This window comes from Myxocyprinus asiaticus, chromosome 44 (assembly GCF_019703515.2).
Source record: "Myxocyprinus asiaticus isolate MX2 ecotype Aquarium Trade chromosome 44, UBuf_Myxa_2, whole genome shotgun sequence".
Taxonomy (NCBI): Eukaryota; Metazoa; Chordata; class Actinopteri; order Cypriniformes; family Catostomidae; genus Myxocyprinus; species Myxocyprinus asiaticus.
The window spans coordinates 35428204-35439995 of record NC_059387.1 but is presented as its reverse complement, the minus strand read 5'-3'; the positions used below and the strand labels follow the sequence as shown (position 1 = coordinate 35439995).

The following is an 11792-nucleotide window of genomic DNA, read 5'->3' as shown; positions in this document are numbered from 1 at the left end:
ATGTATGTATGTATGTATGTGTATATGCATATGTATATACACTGACGGCCAAAAGTTTGGAATAATGTACAGATCAACTCTTATGGAAATAAATTGGTACTTTTATTCACAAAAGTGGCATTCAGCTGATCACAATGTATAGTCAGGACATTAATACCATGAAAAATTACTATTACTATTTGAAAAAAAAAAACAAATTCATAATTCCTTAAACTACTTCAAAGAGTTCTCATCAAAAAATCCTCCATGTGCAATGACAGCTTTGCAGTTCCTTGGCATTCTAGCTGTCAGTTTGTCCAAATACTTATTTTACCCCACACGTCCTGTAGCACTTGCCATAGATGTGACACTCTAATCTTTTCTTTTTGTTTTTCTGTTTCAAAAGTGGCTTTTTCTTTGCAATTCTTCCCATAAGGCCTGCACCCCTGAGTCTTCTCTTTACTGTTGGACATGAAACTGGTGTTGAGCGGGTAGAATTCAATGAAGCTGTCAGCTGAGGACATGTGAAGCGTCTATTTCTCAAACTAGAGACTCTGATGTACTTATCCTCTTGTTTAGTTGTACATCTGGCCTTCCACATCTCTTTCTGTCCTTGTTAGAGCCAGTTGTCCTTTGTCTTTGAAGACTGTAGTGTACACCTTTGTATGCCTTCATTCCTCAAAACAATGATTGACTGATGAGTTTCTAGAGAAAGCTGTTTCTTTTTTGCCATTTTTGACCTAATATTGACCTTAAGACATGCCAGTCTGTTGCATACTGTGGCAACTCAAAAACAAACACAAAGACAATGTTAATCTTCATTTAATGAATCAAATATCTCTCAACTGTGTTTGATATAATGGCAAGTGATTTTCTAGTACCAAATGATCAATTTAGCATGATTACTCAAGGATAAGGTGTTGGAGTGATGGCTGCTGTCTAGATTTGATCAAAAATGACTTTTTTCAAATAGTGATGGTGCTGTTTACATCAGTAATGTCCTGACTATACTTTGTGATCAGTTGAATGCCACTTTGGTAAATTAAAGTACCAATTTCCTTCCAAAACAGCAAAATCTGTACATTATTCTGCCAGTGTCTCTCTCTCTCTCTCTCTGTGTGTGTGTGTGTGTGTGTGTGTGTGTGTGTGTGTGTGTATATACATACATACCAATCTTTTTTCTGTTTCATTAATGATTTTGTGTTTCTTCATTTATTTTACTTTTCAAATTTTGCTGGAAAGCCTGATTAATCAAATTCACTTTGTTGAGCTATGTTATCCCCAAAACTCCAACCCACCCCAATTTAATTTTTTACATGTTTATTCAAAATGGTAATAAAATAGGAACATATTAATTAAAATACAATTGGAATCTATTCACCAAATAACAAGTTCATTAAATTCATTATTTTTATTAACTGTATCATCAACCTTTTGTAATTGCCTGTTGATTTTACTTGCATCTTTTTGTCTTTATTTTGTATTTTAAGAGACCTTGCTGAAGGAGGCTTTACAAGTGTGCATTCAATAGACGACTATGGCTGATAGCAAAGGTAAGAGTTACTTTCCATTTCAAACTCAATAAAATGTACTGATTAATACTTGTGCCTAAAATAAAAGAAAAAAAAATCTTAACACACAGTATACAGAGAAAATAGTAAAAAAAAAATAAAAAAAAAGTGATGAAAGGAAAGGGATTCTCATGATCCTACAGTGATTCCAACATCATTGTTTTTCAAACAGAATCAGAAAACTTTTTTTGTGAGTTTACAGGTGACTTAAATGAATCACAGGAATTTAAAAAAAAGATTCTAAAATTAATATTTTAGTGCTGTCTCCATATGTTCCCATCATTTCAGGAAGAAAACTATTGATGATGGTCTTGTCAAGTCAGTTATGATTTATTTCACAATACATATTGTTTCAAATCAGCTTTTACGGAAACACTTAAAACTTTCATGACATAAATATGACCATTTGACAGTGGATGTACAGACCATTGAGCCCCGCTGCATTGGAGCCAATCAATATCGACTGGACGAGAGGCTCTAAACGTGTAATTTTGGGATCAGCCATGCTGCTTAGTGATCGCTAAATAGTGCAACAGTGCCCACCTACTTTTTCAGTCGTCTTGGTTCCGGAAGTATTTTTCCAATAAATTTTATTCCATAAGGATTTCGTAAAATCCTTCATAAAAGAGTTGTAAACCATGTACCAAACCAAGCAACTCCGAGGTGAATCACCAAATTACAAACTTTTTTTTTAGGCAAAAAAGTTTTTGAAAATTGGTCAGACAGATAAAAGTGCTTAACGTCTTGAATGTTTCATTAATAATACCATTAATCATTATGAATGATGTTTTAAAATGATGGGAATATAAAACTATTGATTATAGGTTGTTGATTATAAGAAGAGAGACGATATATTTTCATTTTATTGCACAATATTCTGATATGTAAAAATATATAAGTGGTTTAAGGGTAGGGAGACCGACTCATTTGCGTCATTCACAGTGCATCATTGGAGTGGGTGGTTGCTTATGTGCTCGTTTCAGTTCTGTGGTTGGTAAACCTTTTTCTACTGAATCATGGGTAATGTAGAGGAAGTCTGATATTAAACATGATTTTTTTTAAATGAAGTTGAAATAACGCAGACTGATGGCTTCAACAGAAGCATATAGCATCGATGAACAACCTCAGATCTCATGGTAGGTCTAAAAAAACAGTAGGTCTAATGTAGGTATAAAAAACTTTAAAGTTTTATGTGTTATCGTTGAAAATCAATTTGTTCCGGAACCAAACTGTTGCGCTCTATTTGCATTGGATTTGCATATTATTGTTTATTAGATATTTGGCTTTCAATACATTTTTGTCCTGCCTGGAATCTCATTTTCTCTGTATGATGATTGGTCGAGCTCTCGAGTGGACAGGCGTTCAAAACAAACTGGCAATAACTGAAACAGTGATGTACATGATTGAAAGCGTATGAAATATAAATCCACGGCTATCGTTGTACAGTTATTTGCAGTTTAGCTTTCAAAATCTGATATTTTGCCTATTTTGTTGCAAAAACAGTTTTGAGCTTAAATATTTATTTTTGTTAAGCGATTTCACTGTTTAAGCAATAGTTTGAGCAGTTTTGGGAGAAACATTGCAGACACCAAAAACCATCTGTGCTTCCCCACTTTTAAAAAGCACCAGCCGCCACTGTACATAATACATCATACGGTCCTTTTCACGTACTGAAGAGGACTAAATCAGGAAAAGCCTTCCATATAAATGATACAATAATATCTCAAAACTCTGGTATGTTAGAGCTTGTTCTCAGTGACTCTACATGGAGCCCAGAGTTCATCCAGGAACTTCTTCCAGCAGCTGAGCACACAGCTCTGCTCTATCATCTCTCTTACCTGTGTCTGGGTAACTTCCCAAAACTGGAGCGAATCCTCAGAGAGCGAGCTGTAGAAACCCAACACCTTTTTGGATCATCTGAGGCTCTTTTGTTCAAGGTAAGGCCTCACCTTATCATCACCAGCAATGTCAGGTCAGTAATCTGAGGTGTCCAACTTTACATATCTTACTGATTCTTTAGATAAGGGACAAAACATGTTTAAAATCTTATTTTTTATTTGTAATACTAAATTAATTTGAAGTGGATATACAGTATTGGTAAATGAAGTTATCAGCTAACAAACCATGGCTGTTTTCACACCATTCTGAAAATTCTGAGTTGACAAAATTGAACATTTTTCCATCTTAACCATGTGTTGTACACTGGAGCCATTTCATTTTTTTCCTTAGTTCAAGCTGCCTTTGTAACCTAAACTAAAGTGGCAAAATTTATCCCACAGTTCAAACAGAAATTATCATAATGGGAATGATGGAGTTGACATGCTGAAGCTGTGACCACAGACTTAAACATTGTTTGTTTAAAATATGAAAAATTATCAAACTTACTGGACCACATGTCCTACTGTTGCAGCCACCATGAACAGGAAATGTGAAAGAGGTACTCAGAGTTATAGCTAACCATGACATTATAAAAAAATCTGAGTAGATGCAAAGTGAGGACACAACTTTGATAGACAGTTTTTATGGAAAATATCATTTAAAGTTTACTTTATATGAATGGTATATTCATATAATATACCATACTCTCTCTTACATTACTACTTGTGATTAATCAATCCTCAATATAAGCAACTGGTTAAATAGGATATATGATTCATTATGTAATAAAAATATAAATATAAATGGAATAAATGCAATACAACATAAAATGCACATTCTCTGGAGGCTGGGCAAAATGAGTAAACACGGTTACTGCATTCCTGACATGGGTCAGACCCTCAGTCACCTTTCAAATCATATACATATTACTTGTACCTTTAGGAAAAGAGAACAGAACATTGACTAATATAATAAGAATAAGTGAGGATTAATAAATATAAAATATAACTTTCAAGAGCAAAGAGGGATTCGAATTTTCCCTCCTTCACCCTACTCACTACGAAAGACAGAGCTCTTTATATGGGCACTCTGACGGGAGCATGGCATTACAGTTTGAATGTACCCTTCACTAAAAGTCTTGTGAAAGGGTGCTTTGTGAAAAAATGTACTTCTTAATTTTGAACCCTTTTGTTTGGAACACCCTGTACCTCACTGTGTAGAACTGATTGGGAGTACTCTTTTATGTTTAAAGAATTCATTATAGGAAAACAAAAACAATTATGTTGACATGCACAAACATGTGCAGTCTATTAAGAAAAACTTTTGTTAACTACACTGCTAGATGCGGCAGCAAAATAAACAGTAATTCCATTTAAAGTCTTCAGTAGAAAAGAAGTCAGTTCTCTTTACACTTTTTTCCAACTTGTATCTGGACTTGTAAAAAGATCTCTTTTTTGTTTACTTTAGTTGTAATAGGGCATCAGCCCACTTTTCAATCACATAGTATTTTTTGGAAACCCAGTCAGCTTATTATTATTTTTTATAATTTGTTAAATTATAAACTTAGTTTTATTATTGCAATCTATAAAATAATACGAAGACTGCAGAAGAAGGAATTGAGACGCTGCATCAGAGGCTAACTATATGGAAGCACCCTATACCATCTCAACAATTTGACTGGCTGCTGACGGTTGGTGCTCCACCTATGCTAACGTCATAGTGAGCATATAAGCCAGAGCCCAGCACCACACCGTCAGGATTTCCATTAGTACAATCTGGCATCCTCGGCTGGAGCTCTTGATGCTTCTTGTCTGGCCCCTGAATGGAGCTCGTCTGACACAGATGGACTGTCACAGCCACCATTTTATAAGTCAGAGCCTCCACAACAAGGAAGCTATATGCCTTGAAGTTGCGAGTTTTTTCTGACTGGTGTTCCTCCCGAGATGAAGACCAAGTGTATTGCCCTACAATGCTTTACTTCTTACAAGACCGTTTGGATGCAGGACTGACTCCATCCATCCTCAAAGTGTCGCTGCTATAGCAGTGTGCTATGCCATGCCATTGTCTCTTCTCAAGTGAAGAGCAATGTTTAATGTTTTTCAACCCTGTTGGCTACTGACATTGTTTTTATTGGTCTATGATCGTTTTGAGTTCATTTCACCATTGTGGTGCGAACGAGATTTCTGTACAGTGTTTCACTACCCAGCATGGCTAGTGTCATTATTATGTTTCTAACCAGGCTTGGTTATTGAGTTTTCTTCTCTTCCTTTTATTTGTTTTATACGAAGGTGAGACTATGTCAATGTCTTTAAACTACCCTAATGGCTAGGCATTGCCTTGTACATGCGAATCAGTAACACGATGCGATGGGACACATATTCCCATAGCATCAGCTTCTGGCGCAGCGTCTTGTTCACTGCTGTAAGGGAACCAGGATAACAGTCATAACCAGCATGTTTTATTACAGTAGTAAAACTCTACTCCCTAACTTTTATTTAAACAAACAATGGCTTATTAACCTTTTCTGTGTAAAGTTGTCTGCAGTTTTACAACTTCATTGCCATGATGACGTAATGCCGTAAACCCTAAAATGACAGTAAAAACAACAATTTAAAAAACTTTACAGCACAAACAATAAAGTTTTAACAGGAGAAGTAATGCTACTGCTTTTATAAAATTATAAACTTCACATTTCTGCCTTTAAACCCTCCAAAAATGGCCCCATTGACTTCCATTGTAAGTGCCTCACTGTAACACAGATTTGTGCTTTTTTTAAAGAAAAGGAGGGACGAGTCGATATAAATTTTTGTGGTAATCAACATTATGCCACAAATTCTTTGCATTGATCTTAACTTGCTTTGAACCTGGAATATTCCTTTAAACACATGGGATGGAAACGTTGCTTCATTCACAGATTGTTGCGAATAAAATTGATTTTCAAATTTTTCTTTTTAAAGCTTGAATTTATTTTATTAACTTGTTTTTATCCTGGTTACTTGCGTAACCTCCGTTCCCTGATGGAGAGAATGAGACGTTGTGTCGATGTAGTGACACTAGGTGTCACTCTTGGGAGCCTGAGACACCTCTGGTCCTTGATAAAAGGCTAATGAAAATTGGCAAGTGGTATTTGCATGCCACTCCCCCGGCCATACAGGTGTAAAAGGAGCTGGTATGCAACCACTCATTCAGGTTTTATGCTGAGGAGCTGAGACAAGGTCCAGCCATTTCAGGGGGTAGTTCAGCGTTGTGGCAGGAGGGACACAATGTCTCGTTCCCTCCATCAGGGAACGAAGGTTACGCAGGTAACCAGGACATTCCCTATCTGTCACTCACTCGACGTTGTGTCGATGTAGTGACACTAGGAGTCCCAATAAAAAACGCCGCAACTGGCTGAAATGTGTTACATGAACTGGCGGTGTGTGATGATCAGACAACTGTGTGCCTCGTAGCCAGCGCACCAGGCTGACACGTAACCTCCCCCAACATAGTTATGAGTGTCGAACGGCCTTTTGGGGACAAGTCGACTACCCAAAAGATAGAGACAGGCTAACCCAGTCGTGGCCTCTTTTCCCCTTCTTTTTTTCCACTCCCTAAAAAACAAGGGGGATTATCCGACTGGGCCGCCAGGTCTAGCCAACCATGTGGAGAAGTCTCATGGTAGATCCTACCCAACACGGGAGGAGTTACTACAAACATGGAGACTGTGGCAGAGGGGGCTCTGCCCAAGGAAGATGCAGTTTTCCAACAGGGAAATGAATTAGCGGAAGATATACATCGCATGGGGTTACCTTACAGGGAACCGCCACATGCGGAGCACCTACCCCAGAACAGGGCTCTTAGTTAGCATGTGTACTGGGCCGGCAGTGAGTCTCTCCGAAAACTCACGGGTGAACTACCATCGTGGGTGGTAGACCGCTTAGGTCTTCCACATCCCGTCCAGGGGCCAGACATGGAGATTCCAGAGGTCTGGTCATGGGTACCAGATGGTGCCCCGTCCCTGAGAAAGAAGGTCCTTCCTCAGGGGAATTCACCGGGGGGGGGGCTGTCGCGAGGAGCATGAGGTCCGAGAACCACGTCTGGGTGGGCCAGTAGGGTGCTACCAGGATGACCTGCTCCTCATCCAGAATGCATTTTTGTGTCAGCATCAAGCCCAGGAACCAATCATCAAGCCGCGAGGGTTCAGGGGAGAGCGGAGTGTTCCACTCTAGCCTGACGCTCGCGGCCGCCCGGGAAAGCATATCCGTCATCTCTGCATCAGCCAGCGACTGGGCAATCGTCCCCAAAGGGGGGAGCCTAGCTGAGGCTTCTGCATCCGACTGGACAAGCCCGCTGTCCAGTGCTGCGCTCGAGAGCTCATCAGCTTTGCGGGCTCCGAACAAGAGGTCGAACTCGCCGTGAGACGAGCCGGCGGACTCATCCGGAAGCCCGATCGGGGCAGACGAGCATGCTGGGGAATGGGAGGTCCGTGAGGGGATACCCAGCGAAGGCGGTCCCATTGGGGTCCCCAAATTACCCCCAGTGCTAGCCGCGCTGGCCTCAAACCCATAGGTAGAAGGACCGAGGCGGGGAGCCACTGGGGTGGCTTGCTTTCTTATGAACCGCAACGTTGCCATGGTCATGTTCTTGCAGTGAGAACATGAACATCCACAAACGCTGCCTCCGTGTGGGTCATGCCCAGACACGAAAGACAGCACTCGTGACCGTCTGAAGTTGAGAGGTAACGACTGCAACCAGGAATAACACACAATTGGAAAGTCATCTTTAAAAAGACATTCCGTGTGTGCCGCTCTTTTAGAGAAATATACTCTTTCAGGAAAATATACTCTCTTTTTTCTGCCGAAGCGCCCAGGGGTGTTCTCTGCAGTGCACCAGTGCAGAGGAGGGAGAAGCCACTGAAATGCACCGTCAGATCCAGCAGATTTGAATGAACAGTCGTGAGAATTCAGCTCAGTGAGCATGACCGTTTGGCTCCAAAGAGAAAATCTGAATGAGTGGTTGCATACCAGCTCCTTTTATACCCGTATGTCTGGGGGAGTGGCATGCAAATACCACTTGCCAATTTTCATTGGCCTTTTATCAAAGACCAGAGGTGTCTCGGGCTCCCAAGAGTGACCCCTAGTGTTACTACATCGACACAACGTTGAGTAAGTGACAGATAGGGAACCCAAAATATTCCTTTAATCCCCACTTTTATTTGCTGTGTGGGGATTAATCAAGTTGTAAACTAAACAAACTAACTTAAATCCTCAAAAAATTTTTTGCTTAATAAAGGTTCATTAATGCTTTCAACAGCTCACTGCAGCCAATAAAGCAGCTTTCCTAATTCATGTACACGAATGCATTTGGCAAACTTTTTAAAACTTTTTCACATCTATCTGTGACTTTGTTAAAGTATGATTCTTGTGAATAATGGATGTCAAAATGTGGTTGCTGTTTTTTAGTGCATAGGTACGAGCTCCAACCTGGTTTCCTCACTGTTTCCCATGCTGATGCGAGCTGTTGAAAAGAACAAACCCACTTTGGCTGTGAAGTTCCTGGAAAAAGCATGATCATGGATCAGTGACATTGTTAGGGATGTGGATGACATGGTGAAAAGGTTAATGTTAGCAATATTTTATTGTTGGTAGGCTTAATAAAATTTAATTAGGTCTTAAGTATTCATTTATGAATTTGTAATATCTGGATCACTTTCAACACGACAGCTCTGAGAAGTTGCTAATAAACACATTAAAGCTGAATAGCACCATATGTCAGGCCATTGTACACAATTATATGTTATAATCACACAAGTGTAGAGCTGTGTGTATGAACCGTATCATTGTATTTGATGATTATCTGAAATATACCATTCAGGTATGATGAGCAAACCCTAAAGGTAGCTTCATGCACCAGTGATGTGATTACTGAGAAGACAGAGACAGAAAAACATCTAACACAACAATCTGAGAAGATCAAGGGTCTGGAAACAGCCATGGCCAATCTCGAGAAGGAGCAGAAAGAAAACGAAAAGTCTATACAGGATATGGACAGAAAGATTGGAGAAAAAAACACTGAGCTGCAGAATCACATCAGCGATGCTTCTAAAACAAGCCGTGGTCTGGGTATCCTGGCCGCCATAGTGCCCTTTATTGGACCCATTATTAAATCCATTCATGATGCTGCGACTGCACCTGGTGTTGCTGCTAAAACTCAAGCTCTTAGTGCTGAAATATCTTATCTGACCTCTGAAAAGGCCAGTCTGAGAAACAAAGAGTGGCAGATACAAGTCAAACTGACCAATCTGCAGCTGAAGTTGGCCACTTCTAAAATAGAGCAGGGTGAGAGTCTTTCTCTTGCTTGTATGGATCGAATGTTTTCATGCTAAACCTTTAATTAAATGAATACATGTAACTGTCTATATTTGTGGGGTATTATACTTTTTACACATTCCCCAGTTCAGGTTTAAACTGTCTGAAGTCTGATCATCTGCTTTCTCTTGTTTCTCAAGGTGCAATTCCCAGCCCTGTTCACTTGAATGAAGTCCAAAAGTGCCTTTCTCGAATCCAAAACATTCTGATACAACTTAAAGGTTTCTGGATGAAAGTGGGTACTTTGCTGGATTTGCTGAAAAAAAAGACCTTTGTTGGGGAAGACCTCATTGATGACCTAGAAGAGCTGAAGGAGGATTTTCTAAAATCTATTAAAATAGCAACAGAGGTAATGTAGATGTTAATATTAGGTGATGATTGTTCCCATTTAATGTTAGAAGTGGAATCTTGCAAAGCTTACAGTATGTTCAAATAAGGGTTGCTTAAACCGTGTCCGAAATCGCTCCAGGTTCCCTATATAGTGCACTTTAAAGGGTCTTGGCCATTCAAAGTTTTTGACATGTTTTTTTTTTTTTTAACTTATTGAAATACTGTATAGGTTGGTAATGAGTAACTGATTAACTCTGCTTAATGCCAAATGTTTCATGTGTCTCAGCTGACTAATTAATGGAGTTAATATTGTTAACTTGAAGATTGTACTTGTAATTATTATTTGGTGGAAACGATGCCCAGCTTGGATAGGAGACTTTAGAGATGCTAAAAAGTTGTAAATAAATAATATTACAAAGTTATTATTATTATCTATTATTATTATCAGATAAACATAAAGTTATTATTATCGGATATTATTTTAGGATAAAGTAAATATATGTGACGAGCTACAGCTGCTGTATTTATATCAGCATCCAGATTTCCGTACTACAGTATGTAGCATTCACTGCATAGGGAATAGTGAACAAGTGAGCGATTTTGGGCACAGTATATTTCAGTTTATTTAATTCTCATAAATAGTGTCAGTAATGTTTTGATTAATCTCTTTGAAATCTTTCAGTATTGGACGTCATTTGGTATATCCTGTCAAAGAGCACAGGGCACGTTCAGCGTGCAGTCTCGGGATGCGTATAAGTTCCTGGAGACCAGTCCGTCTTCACTTTCATCAGCTGAATGGAATGAGCAGTACAACTCTATCATGGAGAAGCTGAACAAGATAAGTCCTGAAACCCCTCGTGTGCAGGAACCAAACACAGCTGCCATTACTCAATAATATACAGATGCTTCATTTCACACTTCAGAGGTGATTAGATTTCTTCACAGCAGTGATCCTCGACCGGTGGGTCTCAGATCTCTTTTGATAGAGTTGCGGGACTATACTGAAACAAAAACAATTTGTAATTTTGTGCATCTTTCTCAATTGACAGCGATTCAGAAGTAACAAGTAAAAAGACCATTCATTAAAACAACATAAATTAAAAGGGGAATGCAAGAAATTGTAATTTCTTTTACAGTATAATTTTTGTGTAATTGTAACTTGTTACTTATAACCGTTAATAAAAAAAATGGCTTGAGTGTACATGATTGTCTGTGTGTTTGTGCATATTTATGGATCCTGCATTCGTACAAGATAAACATGACATATCCAAGATTGAATTTACATTCATTCAACATTATTTGAACAGTTTTAATGAAAGAAACCATCAAAAATTCTCTTTCATCTCATAAAGAGGTCCATTTTAGCAGATAAAACAGCTTCATATTTTCAGCTTCAGCTTTTTCAAATCTCAGTGTTTTTATTTTCTTATATATCGAGATCACAGAATTCCTCAAATCCTTTGCCTACACTTAGTGATGTTGTGCAGCTGTTTCCCCATACAATGATGACACTTTCTGTAGTATAATGTCATTAAGGAACTGTTACGGGACAAAAGATGTATAGTGACATTGAGGACACAAGAAAAACCTATAAATTATTTCCAGTCAAAATAATATTCTTAAGTCAAGCCATTTTTATTTGTATAGTGCTTTTCACAACACACATTGTTTCAAAGCAGCATTACAA

General features: G+C 38.7%; 1 pseudogene; it reads left to right on the top strand.

Annotated features, from left to right (window-relative positions):
* The first annotated feature begins 3286 nt into the window (after positions 1-3286).
* On the top strand, positions 3287-11178 carry LOC127434626 (uncharacterized; annotated as a pseudogene).
* The last annotated feature ends 614 nt before the right edge of the window (positions 11179-11792 follow it).